This window comes from Martes martes, assembly GCF_963455335.1.
Source record: "Martes martes genome assembly, chromosome: 11".
NCBI lineage: Eukaryota > Metazoa > Chordata > Mammalia > Carnivora > Mustelidae > Martes > Martes martes.
The window spans coordinates 100113435-100134751 of NC_137899.1; the positions used below are offsets into that span (position 1 = coordinate 100113435).

At 37.9% G+C, this 21317-nt stretch overlaps 1 protein-coding gene across 1 annotated transcript in view; it reads left to right on the forward strand.

Moving 5' to 3' along the window:
- Positions 1-21317, forward strand: part of CNTNAP2 (contactin associated protein 2) — a gene marked incomplete at both ends in the record, with an annotated part of 1866690 nt that overhangs the window by 1003433 nt on the left and 841940 nt on the right.

Consider the following 21317-nt stretch of genomic DNA (forward strand, 5'->3'; position numbering starts at 1 on the left):
CTTGAGGTAAATAAAGTTTTCATGACTTGTCAAAAAATAAGATTAATGCCATGATACATTTTATGATAAGACCACTTTTCATTCCAGTTGCATATAAATGATGGTTAAAACTCTCTGTATGTATTTAAATGGAGAAAAGGATGTGTCACATGAGTTTTAAAAAAATAACACCATGCAATCAGTGTTTAAATATTTTAAAATTTGTCATTTATGTATACTACATTGGAGTAAGGAAAAAGGGAGATACTCACTAGTTAGTAGCTAGGCAGGCATCACATCTTATTTCCTTCATACACTAAAATGACAAGCTCTCCGGTTGATGGGGAAGAAAGACTTTGTGACCTAGACAGAGAAAATGAGACCTGATTCTGAGCATGAGAAAGATGGACCTCATTGTTTTTAGGTTGTAAAATTTAAAAGGGCTGTTTGAAGGGGGTGTTGATAACTACATTTGAAAGGGGGCTTGCATTTGTCTAGGGACATAAAACATTACAGTTCTCTTTGTCATATTAGCATAGGTCACTGAGCGTAAACGTGGTATGATAAGTGAGTTAGGGATGATAAATGTGGTACCATGTACAGGATATTAAAAGGGACTGGCGTCATAGAATGATGACCTGGACTAAGTGGTGGTAATGAGACTAAAGCTGAAGGGCGGGAGAAGTAGATCTGAAGGGGGAACGTGGACGTGATGACTGGCCACATAAAATTACAGGAGCAGAGAATAGTGTCACAGATGAGTCCTGGGTCTGAAGCCTGATGACTGACATCTGAAGGTGCACTTTGGGGAGATGGTGACGTTTCTGCCTATTTGAGGAGAGTGGTGGGAAATGGGACCGACCCATCATGGACACATTGACCCTTGGCCAACAGCAGCAAAACCAAATGATAGGTCTTGGTGGGAGACAGGAGAGCAAAGCGAAATGGAGATACAAGAAGTTAAGTCATAGGAGGCGCTTGGATGACACAGTCCTTAAGTGTCTCGCTCTTGGTTTCCACTCAGCTCATGATCTCAGGGTTGTGGGATCAAGCCCTGCATCAGGCTGTGTGCTCAGCGCCAAGTCTCTCTCTCTCCCTTGATCCCTCCTTCCCCCCCAAATAAATAAGTAGAAAAGAAAAAAGAAAAAGAAAGGAAATCAGAAATGGAAACAGAAAATTGATTAGAGGTGATAGGAGAAAAAGAAAAGAAACATCAGGCCCAACTCAGAATTTCATGAAAGATGAGACACTGAGAAGTACCAGAACACTTGGGTGTCAAGAGAATGGGGAAAAAAAGAGAGAGAATGGAAAAGGCTTTGGTTTGAACAACAACAACAACAACAAAAAATCATTGTTGTTTTTTGAAAAACAAAATAGTTCTAGTGGAGTTGTGGAGTTGCTTAGATTAACCAGAAATAAATGACTAATTACAAAAGTTCAGCAGTACAATACCCACCAGGCAGTCTTTCAGGTCTAATTAAACACTGACACTTAGAAGGCGATCAGGGGTCACATTTGGCACCAACTTACTCAGAAATCTGGCAGACTTGCCAGACAGGTGACCCCTTTCAGTGAGTCCCTGCCGCAGGTCACTCAGTAGTCTAACCCCATATCCTACCTCGGTAGCAGCCCAGGTGCAGGCAGATGAGATTCACAGCGGTGGGTACAGGAACTCCCTGTGCTAGAAGTCTCCTTTTTGCAGTGGATATTGTCTCTAATCAAAATCTTCTGGATGTGAAACTCTCCCAGCTATAATAGTTACTACACTCATTAGGGCCCAGAGCTATGGAACTGCCTTCAGGCATTCATGACATATTGATATTTATATAGTGCAATGCATTTTTATTAAAAAAAAAAAGTATGATAGGGGTTGGGAGGTGTTCAGTCAGAGATGAGCATGAGAAAAGCTGAGGACCCATACGTGTAGGATGATGACAAAGTCAGAGGTGAAATGGTTCAGCATGGGATCCAGACTGCATGAAGAATCGTGTGCAGCTTGGAGGAGTAGAGCATGTTGAGTGACTAGCTCAGTAGTGCGGGTTCAGCAGGGATGGGGAGAGATGGCAGTACAGACCGCATCCTACTTTGATGTTTCTTCCAGCATTTAACACAGTCTTAAGTGGGCAGTCAATACCAAGAAGCCTCTGTCTGATTAAAACAATGAGTGTGCTGACATGGGTGAACGGTTTTGGTTTTTGGTTATTTTGGTTGCTGTTGTTTAAATCATAATTTAAAAATCCCCCCCCCCAAAAATAGTAAAATAAAATAATGAATGCAGTTCAGTATCTTGATGTTAGATGGGTGCCATGCAATGATGATAATGTCTTATTAATTAAATAAAAATAATATAGAGAAAGAAATAGGCAAGGTGAAAAATGACAAGAAACCTCAGGATATACACCACCACTAGTGAAAACACTCAGATTGTGGACTATGGAGAAAGTTGGTATTGAATAAATACATTTTAATGGGCCAGTCTCAGTTAATGCTGTGCACAGCTCTGTCAGGCATCCTGAATTTTTTTCATCAGAGCGTTTAGCTTGTATACAGCTTACTGCAGCTACTGCATCCCCTCTAGCTTGTTCTCCCGTAACTTACGGAGGCGTCCAGACTTCTGGATGGGGAGGCTTCCCTCACAGTTGGATGGGACCATCTAAGTTCAGCTGTAAACTAGGACAGTTAGCTTATGGACAAAGAGCAGACAGTACAGAGTATTAGGACTGCAAAGGACATACAGGAGGATTTGTTATAAACTCCATATTTTATGGATGAGGGGCCTGGGACCCGGGGAGGTTAAATGACTTCCTAAGCTCTTGTAGGTTCTTGGTGACAGCTGGGGACTCGGGTTCCAAGTCCAGTGCTTTATCACTCTCCAAGCTGGCTCCAGTAATTCCTGTGAAAAAGTAAATGGTTTTACTCCCCCTGTTCCCCTATGTGCTTCCGCATTCCCTTTTCTACAATTGCTTGTTGTTGTTGTTGTTACTGTTTCTTGCATGGTTCAGACGTTTCTATTTTTTAGAGGGGTGGGGGAGGTACAGAGGGAGAGGGAGAGAATCCTCCAGCAGACTCCCTGCCCAGTGTGGAGCCCAGTGTGGGGCTCCATCTCACAACCCTGAGATCAGGACCTGCGCTGAAATCAAGAGTTGGATGCTCAACTGACTGAGACACCCAGGCGCCGTGGGTCAGACATTTCTATGCCAAACTTCTAAGGATTCATGGTGGCAGGAAGAAGAGGCATGGCCTGCCTATGTAGATACAGAAAAGGGATATATGGAATCATTTCATATGGTACCATGGAGGTACTAACCTCTGAAGTATATCTTGAGTATGATTTCTAGTAGTTTTCTTCTGGTGTGGCTTAGTAAAGACTTAGCATGAATGCTACAATCAGACATGCATTTGAACCTTTTCCCTGATGTGGTGGCTGGAGGCATATCACTTTATTTTCCTGGGTGTCAGCTGAGTGATGACTATATCCAGCGTCAGCGTGGATTTGAGGATTACACAAAACAAAAATATGGAAAATCATGGAGCTCTTTGCTTGGTGCTTTTCTTTCCTTTTCTTTATTTTTGCTCAAGGTTCAATAACAGAATTTTCTCAGAGTTGCCACCACTTTCTTGGAATGTTAATGTTTCTTCTTTTTTTTTCTTAAAATAGTCCAGTAATGTAGAAATAGAGAAATTATCTTATATGAAGATAATACTAAAGAAAGGAAGGGGGAAAATGTTTGAGTTTCCTAACTGGGTAAAGAGGAAAATATTAGGAAAAACATTTTAAAAAATGCAAGTTTGGGGCCACCTGGGTGGCACAGTCAGTTGGGCATCAGACTCTTGGTTTTGGCTCAGGTCATGATCTCAGGGTCATAAGATTAAGCCCTGCGTCAGGCTCCACACTCAACGAGGAGTCTGCTTGGTACTCTCTCTCCTTCTTCCCCTCCCCCAAATAAATAAACAAATATTTAAAAATAAATAAGTAAATAAATGCAAGTTTTTCAGAAGATTCCTACAAGGTAAACTTCAGGAGACCTTTTTTATGTAGAGTCCTACGTGGAGGGCAGTAAATACAAAGCAGTATTTATATGACTTTTTTGTGGTTTGTTTTTCGAAAAGACTTTAGTAGAAGCCAAATACATAATCTTCAAAGTGAATCCCAGTATTTGAAGCTTTTCTGTTCTAAGGAGTAGGCTTCATGTAGTTTAGGACAGTTCAAAGCAAGGCTTGAATACAGAACAGCTAGAGATGTGAGGAATGTGGTGTTCTTTATATCATCTAACCTGAATATGACTTCTCTCAATTAGGCTTTTATAAGAGGCTAGATTACATAACATTCTAGGTTATATAGGGTTCTCTCCCTAAATATGAACACAATTTTGAGACTGTTTAGTATTTTTATCTATAGTTGAGTGTATCTTTCCATACCCTCCCACCTACCCCTCTCTCTCCCCCAGACCCCCTCAAAAAACAAAAGGTCAGATTGATTATTGAGTCCGATCTGTTGGAGAGGAGCCTCAAGTAAAGTGGTTTCGGAAAGTAACATGGATTGCCAAACAGAAAGTGTTTTTTCAAGAAACCATGGAAAAGATCTAGAATGGAAGTGATAGAAACCTTAGAGAAGAAGGAAATAATAAACTATATCTAAAGAAAAGTACAGAGATCATAGTTTTCTAGTTTGCAATTTAATGTGAGGTTTCTTTCAGGTAGGTCTAAGAAAATATACTCCATATGTTTGTAGCAGGGGATTGAAGAGGTTTCTCCTAGAGCAGTGACTATATGGGTTAAGAAGACAACCTACATACTTCTTTTAAGTCTCCAAGATATATTTCATGTAAAAGCCTATGGTATGATACAGTTTGGAAGTCTATTACTGAGTCACAAAATCAAAAATACTTGTGTTATTATGGTGAAAAATTAATACAAAATAATTACTTTAGCTTGTGTTTTTGTCTTCAGCAGTTTGAAATGAATTCCAACCATTCATTAGAACTGAGGGGGGAAATCTGAGAATATTCTAGAGAGCAGGAGGTGGTACATGGAAATTAAGTGTAGTACCCACCCTTTATTTAATTGACTAGTTTGTTATTAAGTTTTAGAGACTGTAAAAAATAATAGTAAGGGATAACAGAGACTCTGCTTACTCCTATTTTTATCCCCAAGATTTTGGAGGGAATGTGGCTTTCTCTGAGACCATCTTGTAGTGCTCATATTTCAGAAGGTTCATTGAAGGCAAGTGCACATGCTTTGGGTCGATAGTCTCACTTACACGAAAGAACATCCACCTCCCTGTGGAAGTAGAAACTCAGTGTGGTCCCTGAACCAGCAACATCAGTTTTACATTGGAATTTGCAAAAAATGTGAATTTGGGGCCCTTACATCAGAACTAGTGAGTCAGAAAATCTAGAGTTGGGTCCAGCAAATCTGTATTATCCTTAGCCTTCCAGAGGATTCTGATGCAGCTGCACTTTGAAGAGCCACATCTGTAGTCTGTGGCAGAATTGAGGCATGACCAGGCACATCTGTGGCCACGATTACAGTCCCTGGCAAAGCATACTTAACCACTTATAATAAACGTGATACCTAGAATCCCTCCTAGTGTTATACATTTAATTTTCAAATGATATATTTAAAAATATATAGCTAGTCTTATTCTTGACTTCTCATCAATGTGTCCTTTTGGTTCAATAATAGAATGACCTGGGAAGTATAAAATATCCTAATGCCTAGGCAGTGGAGTGAAACTCAAGCATGAACTTGTTTTAAGGCTCCCCCTGTAATTTCAGTTTAGGGACCATTTCCTTATTAAGTAAAAGTTTTCAGCTCTGTGCATAAAAATTACCAATTCAGCTTCTGACACATATTGACACATACTGAGAGATTCTGATTCAATACATCTAAGACAGTTTCTGGGATTTTGCATTTTTAAAAGGCTCCACATGTATATTGGACAGCTAACACCGGTACCAGTATTTTGAAGCTCTAGAGAGATCTCTCTGTATTGGCTCCTGTCAAGTGGTAAAGGAATAGGGGGAAAAATAAGGTCCTGTCATCTAGAACTTTACCTATTATACTTTTTGATCAGTAAGTCAGAGACATGGCTTTTTATTTTTTTTTTTTTTTTTTTTTTTTTTTTTTTTTTTTTTTTTTTTTTTTTTTGAGACATGGCTTTTTAGCACTGATTTTCAAATGGTGTTTTAAAATTATTTTTGTTGAGGAAAAATGCAGAAATAATACATGAATATTCAGTGATGCAAAATGGTTGGCAGAAGCTAATATTAAAAAGGTATGGTATGATAGGAACCAATTGCTTTACATTTTCAAATTCGAGAATCTCAGTTACTTAGAATTTTGTCATGTTGGACAATGACTGGAAGGTTTTGATGAATCACTAGACACGCAAGCATCTGTTCAAGTAAAAATGATTATTTACTGGTGGAGCAAGAGATGATTTGAGAGTCATAACAAACTGTATGTCAGGGTTATAACACATTATTATAATCATGTATAAAAACAAAATTTCTTACTCTCATCCTATTTAAAGAAGAACTTGAGGGCTTAATATGAGCAGGACACTGTTAAAAGCTAAGCAGAAGCTACAGAGAAAGGGTAAGCTTTTATTATGAAACTTAGACTGTTACTGAGGACGGTAATCCAAAAGGAGTTTGTAGAACTTAAGCAAAGGGCAGAGGAGAGTAGTAGAAGTAAATGCAGAGTTTATTAAAGAATCTTATGACTCAGTTTGAAATGCTTAAAAGACTACAGGGGGAAAAAAAGACTACTGGGATTCACTTGGAGGGAAGATTGGGGAATAACAACGTAAAACCTCAGGCATTAAAGGAACTGAATATAAGTTAGTGTTATGAGCAGAATTGTGTCTCCCCCAAACTCATGTGTTGAAGTCCTAACCCCCTGTACCTTCAATGTGAGTGTATTTGGAGGTAGGCCTTGAAAGAGGTAATTCAGTTAGAAAGGGGATGTCAAGGCCCCGATCCCGTATGACTGGTGTCCTTAGAAAAAGAGGAGAGTACGAAGGTCACACACACAGAGGGAAGAAGTGAGGACATAGCAAGGAGGCCACAACCTATAAATCAAGGAGAGAGGCCTCAGGGAAAGCAAATGTGTCCTACCTGGACCTTGCATTTCTAACCTACAGAATTGGGAGAAAATAAATGTCTGTTGTTTAAGCCTGTGATATTTTGTTCCGACAACCCTAGCAAACTAATACGGTTAGTAACTCCCCCTGTACGGGAAGTGAACTGGATAGCGCAGTAAGAGCTCATTAGAACAGAAAAAGTAGCTTCTGACTATGGGGGTTATATGGGAGTCTATGAAATCTTCTAAGAAGTGATGTGTTGAATTAAAAATTACTGATTTTTAACCTCTGGTACAAGTCAACATTGTTTCTCCTTAAAAGAAGTACATAAACTTAATGACAGGAGTGCCTCTACTCCACTGCACTAGTCTGCTGCCTTTTTGGGACCAGATCAAAGATTTGCCTGAATATTTTGACTTACACCTAATATTAAGTAGTGCTAGACTGAGGTTATGTTTTGTTTTTTTTTGTTTTGTTTTCAATCTTTTTATCTCTTTCACTCAGAAGGTGTTGTACCCAGGAATGAGTTAGGCCAAGGGACCACATGCTGTTGAGGTAGAGAAATCCTATGTACAGATCGATTCTGCTTGAGTCATACATATGGATACTTTGATATTTAAATACGACCTTCTGTCTTATTTCTCCATCCCCTGAAATAGTAAAAATAAGTTTTATTCTTTGGGGAATTAAGTTGAATAAAATGAAATACAGTTTGCCAGGTAAGACATATGGGGGAGAGACAGTACACGCATGCGTCAGAATGTATGGAGACTTAGCTTCGGCCCAACTGGAGACACTGAAGACTCGAAGGGGATTGATTGTGTGGCTTGATCTCAGCCATCAAGGGAGGCCTTTGGATTTTAGCACAGGCAGCTCTACAGGCTGAAGCGATGGATTTGCTTTATTTGATTGATGTCTGTATGACAGAGACAGATGGACATGGGGTGAACCTACTCTGTTTTTCAAAGGTCAAAGTTAAGATAAACAGAAGCAGAGAAGTAGAGACATGGACAATGATCAGACAGAGTAAGAGAGCTGTTTTCATGCTGTGACGCGAGGCTGTTGGGGAAGCCCCATCATCCAAAATAGTTCCCCCAAAGTGTGAAATTTTGCCATTAGTATTCATTTATTGTAGGAAATATTTTTTAAGCAACTTTTGAAATGCCGGCATCTGGTGCAAATTAGTTTTTCAGACTTTCTTTTTCATGGAAGAGGTAGCGTAGAGGGACAGAACGAGGTGGGGAAGGAGAAAAAATCCTCCACATAATTTAAGGGGTGTGGGGGACAAAATATCCAGAAGTGAATGGTAAACAGCAGTGGGCAGGAAGATGAGCAGTGATTCACGGTTCCTGCTGAGCCTGTGCCCGCCAGCACAGGTCAGACCACTGGCCTCTTACCTGGTAGACTTTTGAAGTGCCGGGCCTGGAGCACTTGCTGTAGCGTCCTTATAACCCTGAGAACTCGTGGGGCAGGAATCACAGCGATGGCAAGGTCACACTGTTCGTAAGATTCCAAGCATGGGAGGCCGAAGCAAGACATGTTAAAGCGTCAGTGAGAACTTCAAGAGAGCTACAGATTCTAGAGTGTTCCCCTGTTTAATTATGCCATTGTGCCTGCGCATCTCTGAGGTGTCTGAGGCAGAGCTCAAAAGACAACTTAAGATCCAAAAAAATAAAAGTCCCATTTTCTAGATAGAGATTCCAAATTCTAAATAGGGAAGAGGGTTATTGATTCATTGAGCGTTCTACAAAGTTCAGTAGATAAACTCCTGAGGAGTCAAGTATTGGTTTATAGAAAGGGCACTATCTCTTAGGCATCTGAGACCAAAGTTACCCTCACAGTTGCAAAGGTGGTTCACTGCACAAGGACTATCACATAAGGGATAAGTGAGAATTGAAATCCAGCCCCTGCCAAGCAGGGTTAGGAAACCAAAGGAAGGGTCAATACTTTTTAATGTTTACAAATGTGTTTTTAAATGACCAAGGCATGAGGCCAGTGGGCCATCTCCTTTTAATTTTTGATTTTGCAAAAAGTTGTAGGGGCAGCCCTGAGTTAGTCATTTTCCATTTGTTTTGTATCCTCCTCAGGGACCTGGGCAGGTGAGGCAGCACTGGATCTTTGACAGGTAACTACATCTGTGCTGCAGGAGCTCCAGGTGTCTGAGGGCTCTGAGGCCAGTGGTATGAAGAACAAAGTCCCGTAAAGATATTTCTGCAGCCTGAGAGAAATTCTGCGGCGTTCTATTCACTGAGAAATTTGTGTTTTCATAAAAATGATTTTAAAACCCTATCTGTTATTACAGTGAATAAAATGGGATTTTGAGCCTATTGTTGGATTTAATCATTATTTTTATGGCAGAACTGGGGGTGTGGGAGTAGTTATAACAGTTGTTTTTTTTAATCTCTTTTATTAAGTCATTTATCATAAGCAAAATTCAGTTTCTAACCTTAGTTCTTTATTTAAGTTTCTGACTTATCTGTTTTTCTGCATGTTGTGTATTCCCATTTTATGTCTCTAAAGGTTATAGAATAACTATTTCATTTTTGGCTGGCAAAAGCTGTTTAGCACTCTGGAATAGCATTATGGTTAAAAGGCAAAAAGAAGAGATGATTTGAAATTAAAGGTACTTAACAGTGAGGATTAACAAGGGCATGGAAGCCTCTGTATCAAACCCATCTAGACTCAAGCTTCATTTTCATTAAGAGATTTCTTATGGACTCCTGACTTTTTTGTTCACTTTAATCCCAGGTTCCTGATCATCGGGCCAAGAGGAAAAGAGATGAAGGGTGAACACAAAAAGATATATAGAGTAAATGTGCGCCTTATAATAGTCGATAGAGAATGTCTTTTACATTGCTAATACTTTTCTTCTTATAAAAATTATATGTATTATGTCTATATACATTGCATATATCTATAATATTTTATGAAGTCTCAACAAAGTACAACAGAAATTCAAAAGATAACAGTTCAGGTAAAAGAAAAATTATTAATATTGTCTTGTGATTTCATATCACAGTGTAGTCCAAATTTTTGGAAGAGTATTGTTTGTTTGTTTGTTTTTGCTAATTTACAAAATGCTTTTATGTTGTCTCCAGGTTTTGTGGGACCTGGGGCTTCTCTTTACAAAATTTGGAGATGGGGGTAACTCTTTACAAAAAAAGAATACAAAATTACAAATACATAATTAGGTACAAAATGGAATCTTTATTTAGAATCAGAAAAAAAACACAAGAAATTACTGCAGTCTCAGGTCCTTTATTTTCTGAGATCTCGTTAGGCAATTTCCCAGATACCGAGGTGCTTGGGAATATAATCGGGCTTCCCCTCCCTGGAAGGGAACTCCCAGCCGCTCCCTGTCTCACGATAGCCTCCTAAGTGAGGAGTCCTGAAACCTAAATTTAATGAGCTTCATAGTAAATCTCCCTTGGTCCTTAAGGTTTGGAAAAGAAATACTCAGTGTGTTTATATACAGGTATAAGAACGTTCCAAAATGTACTTTTGTTATCCCCTGCCTCTGTTTGCATGTCTAGGGTAACTTTTAGACAGAAAATGCCTTATTCTGGCTTTTGTAGTTGCAAAGGACAAAAACTCTCAGGCCAGTTCAAGTAGGGAGGAAGTCTCAGTTCTAGAACCGGGAATTCATTTACCTATTCAATGTAATTATTTTGAATGTGTACTATGAGCCAAACCCTCTACCAGATATGGACCTTCTCCGTCATGGAGAAGGAGCTAATGAGTAACTACCAATGACATAAATACATACAGCACCAACTATGATAAGTGCTGGGAGGGAGCCACAGCGCTCTGAGAGCACACAACAGGACATGGAATCGGAAACTTGGATTTTGATTACGCGTTTGTTTGCTACGTTCATTTTATTTTTGGTGGGGTGGTGAGGTGAGAGGAATCAGAGCAATCAAGAAAAAGGAAGTTCTGTTTGAGCTGAGATTTAAGCATGGTGAGAATATACTGGGTAAAAGTGGTAGGGATGGGGTTTCAGGTCGTGGGGTTAATAAAGAGGGAAGAGTAACAAAGATTAGTGTCTCATGGTAACGCGAAGCTGGGCTGCTTTATGATTTACACCAGCTTTAGTGGAAGCAGAACCTCGAAACTCTTCCTTCTAAGTCTGTGCTGTCCCAGTACAGCCACGCTGGCCAGATGTGTCTGTGGAGCACTGGACATGGGGCCAGTCCACGCTGAGATACGTTCCTCTAGTCAGCTACTTAGGATGTATGAGGATGCGAGAGACTTCATACGAAAAAAAAAAAAAAAAAAGAATATCTTATTAGTAGCTTTTTCTTATTAACTGCATGTAGAAACAATATTTTGAGTATTATTGGGTTAAATGAAATATATTATTAAAATTAAGCCACTGGTTTCTGTTTTCCTTTGTTGACTGTGGCTACTAGAAAATTTCTGTGGGCCGGTGCTGCTGGAGCAGGGGAGCTAGGCCTGGCTGTGTGTCTACCACTACCTACATACCTCACAGCACACCTCGGCCATGGGAACCTCTCCGAGTTCAGGCTGGGAGTCTGCATTTTAGACAGAGAACCCCAGTGATTGTAACAGGTGGTTACAGGCTGCTGCTAGAAATGCCAGGACTCAGATGCATGTATTATAGGATATGTGTCTGCTTCCCCCCCACCCCCCATAAGCTTCTGGTATGCTGTATCTTAGAATGAGATTCCAGGAATCTTTTTGTGTGTCATAGGTTTATGTGCAACATCATTTTTGTAAGTCCCTTGCCAGTAAGGCTGCTGTCAATGGCAGTTGGGGCTGATAAATGCCTGATGGAAGGGAGATCATTTAAACAGGAAAAAAGAAGTGACTAGTGCCTTCTTCCGTCTCTACACCACAGTGCACCTGCTTGCCAGACAGAAATAGTGGCCTTTGGGACACAGTTGTGTTCTCTCTGCCTCAGTGCTGAGGTGGTGTAGGCTCATGAAGTATGAACATGGCCATCTAAGGCCCTACCCCACCCCCAGCGTGAACTTGGGGTGAAGTCTGATTTGGAAGGAGATAGGTCTGGACAGGCAGTGAGACACTTATTTCCAATTAATAAAACATCTTAGATTTAGGCATCTCCTTATCTTGACTAAACCATTTCCATGGTCATGGATATTTATGGTTGCTTTTCAAGTACACTGTTTAAGTGGCTCTTATTTCAAGGGCTGTTAATAACAAAAGGACCAGTCTTTCTAGAGTCTGAGAAAAATAATGATTCCTTATGCAGCCCAGAAAGCTAAATTATATTGGTACTCAGAAATATGTAAATATAAGTTTATATTTTCATAAAAATACGAAAAGCTAGATGTCTTCTTCTTTAACTGAAATTCTTCTCTGTCTTCTCAAATCCTATAGAGGAGAGGGGCAGATACCAAAGGGGGGTGTTTGTATTAATGTATCAGCTGAATATGATCTACAAACTGTGTGACCGTCCTTTGAAATCAGATGATTTATTCAGTTATGAATGTATTTATTAGCATGGTGGCCTCACTCTGGATTCCCTCCATCAGGGATATGCGGATTCTTTGCACTCTATGGCTTTTCTCTCCCTTTAGAATGCCCCCGCCAATGACTGAAATAGAACTGCTTTTTATAGACTGATTTTTCAGAAGTCGTCTTTGTATGGAGTTGTACAGGACCTTGTACCTCTGCCAGCTCATTACATTTTGAGTAACATTATCACACGTAGAACTTAAGTTTTTAAAATAGAAATTTAAGTCACTTCATGAAAGAACAACTTGTCGAGATCATGATAACGCCTTGTTAAATTGAATAGATCCTTGTCTTCGCTGCTAAGTAAGTTAATGTTCCTTTAAAATATCATTCATTTGAGGAACAGCAGGGATAAGAGCCCCGCCTCCCCTTGATATAACTCCAGCTTCATGGAGATTATTGATTTCATTAAATAGATTCACGCAACCTCTAAAATTTTCTCAAACTCTGTAGCCTAATGCCCAAATGTCTTTATGTGGCTTGCAGACTTTCACGTTCTGGGCCCTGCCTAAGGCCAGGAGTATCTGAGAAGTCTGCTCCCGGCCCGGCCACCTGCCCACCAGCCACCTGCGCACTCTCTCCCCAATGCACACCCCCCTTCACGCTCCACCAGTTTGCACTTCCTCATTCTAGACTCTTACAACCCTTCTCCATCTACCAAACTGCCATCCTCTCTGGGACCCCGCCCAAATGTGAAATCTTCCCCGACTGTGAAACCTTCCCCACATCCTCTGGAGAGTATCCAGCTAGCTCTACTTTAGTATGGACTCCAAGTCCTTCCAAGTCCTACTTACTCCTCACAAGTGAGCACTAGACGGGAGGGATTTATTTCAATTCATACTTCTCTTTGAAGACAACTTTGGTGTCTCCACCTTGTGACTTTTCTCTTGCTACATACTCCCAATCTCTCCAACCTCCATTTATACAGTGTGATCTAGATCCATTCACCATCTGGTGCCCTGTCTTATAATATGCTTTCATTTGCTTGTGTCTGGAAGGCTAGTTCGTAAAATGATATGTGATTTATAGGCCTTAGAGAGCAGCCTTAAGGACACTCCCCTTTTTATCTGGCCTTCCTCGTAAGCTCTTTGGATCCTGGCTTATGTTGAACTAAAGAAGGACAGAGTCTGGAGTTTCAGATGCCCCTGGAGCTCCTTGGAGTCCTCTGTACTGCTTCCTTGTCCACTCCTAGCCTGTGCAAGCCTTGCCATGGGCAACAGTCTCAGCTGGAAGACAGGATTGTATCCCAACTGACAGTCGCCATCCTGTTAACATTTGCGGTCTTCGGTTGTTTGGATGGTTTTCGTTCTGGTGGCATTGTTGTAGCTGGTGTTGTGTCGTTCTTATTTGAAAACGAACCATTACAGTAGAATGCTCTGATTTTGAAGCTGCAAGCCATATGTACTGATGAACAGCATCTTTTAACAGAACAAGTACATGTCTCTAAGCCCAGTTAAGACCAGTAAAATGTTTGAAAGTTGAATTAAATAGCTCTTCTTTATCCCTTACTTGTGTCAATTGACAAGAGAGAAACAACCGTTGTCTCAGCTGTGTTACAGATATCACGGCTTGTGAAAACATACAAGTGAGAAACCAAATCTGGTGCCAGGTTTGGAACTCATATTGGAGAATAATGGTCTTAATACAGGCACAGTTTCTCTTTGTATACTGCTTGGACTGAAGCACTGTTTCCTATTGTAACAACAGGACACTTCATTAGAATATAAGTGTGTTCAGGAGTTCACAAACCCTTTTTATGTTTGGAGAACAGATCTGGCAGTATTAATGACTATGTAATTTTTTTTTGTATTGACACACTTTTGTATATGCATTTGTGTTTATAAGAAAATATTCATTCAAATGCTGAGTTCAATTGACGAGGAAAAAAAAAAACCCGTAAATGAGGCACAGATGCTGTGGATAAGAACAGAATGTGCCATGCAGTTTAGCCCTGTGGGCTTCCTGGGAAGAACCCTCTTCTCCTATGATGGGTAGAGTTGTCAGTAGTGACAATAATGTTGTTAGAAATGAAAACTAAGTTGTGCTCACTAGTGTTTAACTGACAGGGCCATGGTGCCTTCAGGGATAAAATGCAAGTGCTGTGTTACAATTCATCTCATGATTTTTGTGGTTCAATAATTTATCTTCATAAAAGACCAATGACAGCCAGTATTCTGTTGTTCCTGTGAGTGAAATATGATGTGCTTGCAATATGTTTTGGGGATTCACTAACTATGGCTATGTACACATAATTTGTAATCAAGTTCATGCATGAGTAGCCAAAATATAAATAGGAACATTTAAGACTGTCTCAAATTCCAATTGACTTCTCCGTGTATATAGTCATAGCAGGAGAGTTCAGATATGTGTAATAATGAGCCTTGGTAAATGTTTGAGGAATTCAGAAAAGGAGTAAAAACTAGATGGGGACCAAAAAGAGAAGAGCCCTAATATTACATAGCTAAGGATAAGACTGGATAAATTTAATTCTTCAGAAATAAATTATGGGATGAAATACCAAAATAAGAATAAAAATACCTAATTTAATCCTATTTGAACTTCTGATTCGAGTCTTTTCCCTCCGATTTTTGGTTGTTGCATGGAGATGATTTAGGTCCAGATATAATATTTAATGTAAATGTATCTTAAAAATTTGAACACACACATTATAAGCATCTTTATTTGTGGAGATGTTGTAAACCACAAAGTCTCTATATTTTACACATGCTCACATAATTGATAGCTGGTAGATTAATCTTCCTAAGAAATTTCTAATTATGCCGCTTTTTTATTCCATAAATTTCTCCTGGATGAAGTTCAAAATTTTAAACTTGAAATTCAGAGTCCTTCCTGAGCTGGCTTTAACCAATGCTTCTTATCTTGTCTCCTGTGTGAAAAACTCTTAGTGAAGAGCATGCAATCCTTTTGTTCATTCATTCATCAAACACATACTGAGCATTTGCAGCCCAGAGATTCAAAGGTGAAAATAAGCAATTTATGTTATGCAATTGTATGTTCAAGGAGCGCAGAAAGGGGCAGAAACCATGCAAATACATGATCTCCTAAACTTCCATTCTTTTATTCTTAACAACACCTTCATTTCACATAACAGTACCATCCATCTCCATTAATGGAAACTTTTCCATGAAGTTTACCGAATATCCTCAAAAATAAATAAAGAAATAAAGAAATAAATAAGCCTTCTAGGCCATGTTTCATTATAATTTCTTCATTTTGGCAGTAGGCAATATCTGCTTACTTTAATACTTCTCTACATATGCTCTGAAGAAATCAGTAAGTATCTCTGAAATCAAGGATAATGTTCCAAATAGTTCCTAGCTCCCACAATCACCAGAATTTGTAACTACGGAACAATCACAGACCTGTCCAGTGAGCAAAACCACTCAAGTTTGCTTGGAGGCAGAACCATTCTTATTTCCTCCCATCATTCACCTCCTTACAGGTACAGGAGAAAAAAGCTACCATTTCTATCATCCATAATTGCAGTGGGTACAAAACCAAATGACTCAGTGATTGAAATGAAAAAAGAACTTACTTTCAAAAGATTCTGGGCACATATTTTATGATTTTAGATTGAATTACGTTTTCATTTTTATAAGGGAAAATAAAATATTCCTACTGAAAATTAATAAAGCCATGATGATTTTCTCCATAATATAGCTATACAGTTTTTACTTACCATTAATCCAGTCTCTTATAACTAATTATTTAAAATTATTTCAATCTATTTTTTCATAAAATATTAAGTAATAAAACTTGCACAACTTTTAAAAATGATTACAAAATTATAAATAAGTAAAATTTATAATTTTTCATTTATGATAGGGTTTTATAACTTTGCACTTCTAACAAATAACTTACCTTTTTTACTATAAAATTAAATAAATACAAATTTAGCTTCTATTCTGAATATAGATCATTATATATAGCTTGCTAGATACAGCCAGAAATACATACTTGAAATAAGAATTATAATGAAGATGATTAAATAACTAACTCTAAGCTTAATCACTCTGAACCTTATCTTTATAATATTATGCCAAATGTTAGTAATACTTATCTGAATTTCAACATGTTGTAATCTACATAAATTTATTAGTAATAGATATACTTGAATCTCAGATAATGCATTATAAATTTCTGCATTGAATATTAAAAAATGTATTCTATCAGTTAAAAATTATCTTCAGAAGGAAAAAGTAAAATACCATTTCTTAAGTTCTTAAGCTACAAGTGAAGATTCTCATTCACTCCTAAAACATTGACTCAAGCCAGATGATAACTCTTGCTGAGAAAGAATGTCTTTCTTATAGATGTTTAGTAAATATTTTTGAAATTAGGCAACACCTCACTTTTTCATTGTCGTTAGTCCTTGTATGTATGCCAATAAGCTGTAATATTCACATGAAATACATTTCATCTAACATCTGACTTCCATGAGGGAGGAGCCTGTTCTACCTTCCTCAAACCTCATTGCTATGACATCTAAGAGCTATATTATAGTTTTGGTTAGTAAGTCCATAATTAAAGAAGAAAAATATCTTAGCTGGGCTAATTGCTACTTAGTATTGCTCCATAGACTCACCCTAAGAAGCAGCATCCACCAGCTCCCAGTGGATTCCCTGCAGCACTGGGTCAACCCTGCAGTAAGCCAGTTTAAATGCTAAATGCTCTAAGAATGAAATCACTTATGCCTTCTTTGTTGTGGTGACAACCTTATTACTAAGCTTTTTAAATCAGGGTGGAAAATGCGAATGTTTACAAGAGATCTGTCACCATATGTGTAGACCCAGCCTAACTAGAAGGATAGGATTTGTTCTTAAACTCTGTCTGCATAGCATAATGAACTAATTCAACACCGCATGAAAAAAAAGTGGTCATGAATTCAAACGGACTCTTCTCCCTTTCCTATCATATAAATAATGTTTGGTTATTTCCAAAGACTAGAGCTAACTGTAAACCATTGCCTGTGTAACCCTAATTTTGTTTGTGCTAAGACTTTGCTCAAGTTGAAAAACCTCTGTTTAAACAAACAGGAAGATCAAAAATGGAAAGAGGGGCCTAGTATCCAATTTTTGTTTGCTTGATTTCCTTTTGAGAACTTGCTGGGAAGAAATAAAATAAACAATGGAGGTGGATACAGAAAAATGGCAACAGAAGCCTTTTCTGTCTTGGCAAAGTTCAGAGACAGAAACAGGGGTCATGCTACCCTCTAGCAAATCTGCTTCATATTCAAGCATCCTTTACAGAAACCACAGCAATCACTTGTGGAAGTTGTGTTCAGTAAAGTGCAGACGGGTGTACTAAAATGCCAACATTTTCATTTTGTTTTGATGACTTTCTCAGAGAATAACAATGTTTAGCTTAGATTTTTTTTTTTTTTTTTTTTTGGTAGTGCCCTTTGGGAATGAACACTTTGTCTTTTTAAAGCCACATGAAGCTTAACTCAAGCAGTTTCGTTGTTCTTTCTCTCTCATGAAGCTAACAAAAAAGAGTAATGTATTACTTAATGAAGCTATTCATTGCTTAATAAAAATAAGAATTAGTGACAATAACTGTTATACTCGCATTAACCTTATTTTCACGCTTTAACATAGAAGTTGCTCTGATGTATTTCAACTATAATTTGCTTCAAAAAAGATAAAGCTGGTGGTAATATAAATCTGATGATACATAAAGTATCATTGTTATTTTAGAAATTCGATGAAAAACCAGTACTACAGTCAGCTACCAGAATCTTAAGTTGTAATACTGATAAGTGGCATCTCTGGGAAGTGGGAGAAAATCTTTGACTTGAAATCCACAAAGTCGATATTTACTAGTCTTCTAACTTTGTGAGTCTTGATTTGCTCATTTGCTCATTTTCAAAATGGGAAGTAGTTCTGGTTAACCAAGGTAATTAGTTATTTGTGTTAAAATGTTTAGGTGTAACTTTTTTCAAAGTTAACAACAAATAAAAGCTGGTAAAGACCAATATGATAGACATCTTGCACAAGATTTTTATAACAAATCATAGGCAGTCCCCAATATCATTCACAAATATTTCCCTTGGACGCAGGTGAATTCACCAAACTTACAAAATCTATTTGCCAAAATCTTATTTTAAAGATTATTCTTATTTAAAGACAATAAATAAGAATCTGTGCTCTGTGAGGTCAGAAATTTTGATTTGGATATAGCCCTAGTGTCTAGGACATTGCATGGTACATACTATTGGATAAAGAATGAAAGAATTTACTGAATATATGTTCTTTTACTATATTCATGGGATGATTTAGGTCATAACTACATTCTTCATGAATATATTCATTAAAAGATTAAACCCATGACCCTTGGCTTTTGATAAATTGAACAATCCTTAAGATATTACTAATATATTCACACTTATTGAATATATTTAACATAAATATATTCATGAATATATTCATAAGAATAACTTATTCATAATCATAGAATATATTCAAGAAGACTATTTCTTAATACAATTACCTGATACATTGGTAAATTTGGTGAATTTGGTGAATTAGTCATTCACCAACTGATTCTCTGGATAATTATTCTTGGAGAACTGGTTTCTAGTGAGTTGACCGAGAGTTCCTTCTCTGGCTCTGACCTACGTGATCACTGGCAGCTTGGCTACTGGCAGTTAGAGTTCACCACCCTCTAAACCCGCGGACACAGATGTCCTCTCCTGACATCTCTGTTGAAGGAGGGACAGGATCCCTTCTTTCAAAGGGAGAGAGGTTAGGGGCCAAAGTCCCCGTTAGAGCTCTTCAGAGTCTACCAAGAGCTACTTAATTAGCTAATGCTGGCTGACTGTTTCACCTTCTTCTCCCTGAAATCTGTGCCTTCTTATTCCTCTGTGGCTTTACTTTGGGTATTTGTGACTGGGTGTGAATGCTTAGTACACTGTTAAAAATTGAGCTAGATAAAGAGGGGGCACTGGCTTTGGCTGTTAGTCTTAGAATATATTCTCTAAAGAGAATATAATATGTAGAATACATACTAGATGTCTATCTATCTATAATATGGATATTATATATTCTATATAAATCGGTTACCAGTCACATGAATTTCTTTTCTTGAGTGATGTATGCGTTTTCAAACGTGTAACTCTGGCCACCGAAGGTCTTGATCTGTCATGGAAAATCACTCCAATTGTGAGCTATAGTTTCTGATGAAAATATTCTCTCTCAGATATTTGAGAGCAGAAAAAATATTGAGAACCTTCCAACTAAATGAACAATGGTGGTAGTGAACATGCAAGATCTGAACATTAGGATATTCGAATCATCTGGTTATATCTTTCTATCTAAGAGATATAGATATGCTGAGCTCAAGAAAAATGGGAACGAAGGAAACCTAAGCGATAAATCTTAAATAAAGGGAAGACGATGGACAATTGAAGATGATAGATGATATACAACTTTGAGAGACAGCAAAAGAAAAAAAAAGTAAATATTTTGATATTAGAGATTTTTTGGTTTTGGTTTTGGTTTCTTTGGGGTTTTATGCTCTGTGAATTAAAACAGTTTATAATCCCTGTTATCTGTGGGACATGAAAGGGCTGTAATTATAGTTGATAAGTTAATTAAAGAAGGGAAAGTCTGTAAGTGTAGAAATGAAATGAAACATAATTTTGAAAGTATCATTACCTTTTAAAGCTCTTGAAGTGTCCTGAAATCCTCCTCAGAATCTGCACGAAGTCTTTGTACAGTTTCTCATAGATCCCAGTAATATTTTTTCTTATGTACCTTAATTCGTTAAATTAATGCCATTGATAGCTATGAGTTTTTTCTTAATTACTATTGTTTTAATATTCTGTGACTGTGTGCATACTTCATAAGTTTTTGATGGCTTCTCTACACATCTGTGTATTGACACTAAAGATAAAAGTGGCTGCAGCATTTTCTACATTTTTAAGATATTTTAATTAGGTTACATATTATGTAGACCCATTTCTTATTTTTAATTTTTATTGAAATACTCTGTACATAAAAGAATGCACAGATCATGAGTGAACAGCTCAATGCATTTTTGAAAAACTGAATACACTCCAATGTAACCAACTCAGATCAAGACCAACACCCAGATTGCTTCCAAATTTAGTAATTGATTTTAACAGAGGGTTGTCTATCTAGAATTAAAGCTAAGCAATGTTCAATAAATAACTACTAAAAAAATACAGTTGTGCTATCAGAAAGAGAATCTATTAATTTCACTAATACTATCTTTAACCTAGGACATGCCCTGTTAATAAGAAAACAATAAAAAATGCTCATCTATATCATAGAATTTTAGTGCTATAAAGCATTTAATCTACTATAAATTCCCTAAGGTAATTCCCTTTTTGGGATACCACTGACTGACATCTTCCTAATCCATTGTCAGTGTTCTAGAGAATGTCTGCAATAAGGAGTAAATGCTAAAAACCTTACCTCTATGTGCAATTTTCCAGTACTTTCTGGGACTCCAGATTTCTCACAGAAATGGCAAAGAATTCCCTCTCAGATTTGAACCAGTAAAAGGTCGTAGTTCTTTTTATGGTACATGCTCTACCTCCCAGGTTGGTCCTTTGTCCATTTACCCCAAGATTCCATGAAGCTACCTGTAGCTCCCACCTTCTATCTGTAGTATAAAATTCTGTTATCTAAAGCACAAAAATCAAATGACTATCTCCCTATATTCAGCATAGATTCTTCTCTGTATATCTTAAGTGAAGTCTCTT